The sequence below is a fragment of the Elephantulus edwardii genome, unplaced genomic scaffold (assembly GCF_000299155.1).
Source record: "Elephantulus edwardii isolate Elephantulus edwardi_28Jun2011 unplaced genomic scaffold, EleEdw1.0 scaffold00588, whole genome shotgun sequence".
Lineage (NCBI taxonomy): Eukaryota > Metazoa > Chordata > Mammalia > Macroscelidea > Macroscelididae > Elephantulus > Elephantulus edwardii.
Window position 1 is genome coordinate 81,551 of NW_006400338.1, and position 644 is coordinate 82,194.

Sequence of the window (644 nt, forward strand, 5' to 3'; positions counted from 1 at the left end):
CCTGGAGGACATTATGCTGAGTGAGGTATCTCAGTCACAAAGGGACAAATGCTATATGGTGCCACTGTTGTAGAATGAGGCTGACATCTGGATGGGAGTAAGACTGAGAAAAACTGGATGAAACATGTTTACTGCATTGAAATCTTTGGGGGAGAGAATATTTTAAAAGTATTATATTTTAGGGCATTATGTTTATCGAAAGAGTACGGAATAAGGGTTGCAGAGTGGATTATATTTCGGTTTGGTGGATGTGTGTGTGGGGGGGGTGGATTGCGTACCAATGAGGGAGTTTTTCTTTTGCTTTTGAAGGAGAGGAGCAAATGGGGGCTCAGGGGAGGGGGGGCAGGGAGAAGGGTGCAACAATGAATGAATGGAATTCCAAAATCTCTGTAGATGTTCATTGAAATGAAAAATAAATAAATTTAAAAAAAGAATGTAAGCATTATCATTGAATTGTCCACATAAAATTAAGTGTGTATATTTTATTATGTATACTTTCACTACAATGAAAAATTTGAGATTAATAAAGAACTCTATCAGAAAAAAAAAGAGGCCCCAATCACTGAGCCGCCGCCGAGGACTCAGCTGCCTCCCCCTCGAGCCCCCTCGCTTCCCGACGCTCCGTCCCCCCTGCCCGCCTTCTC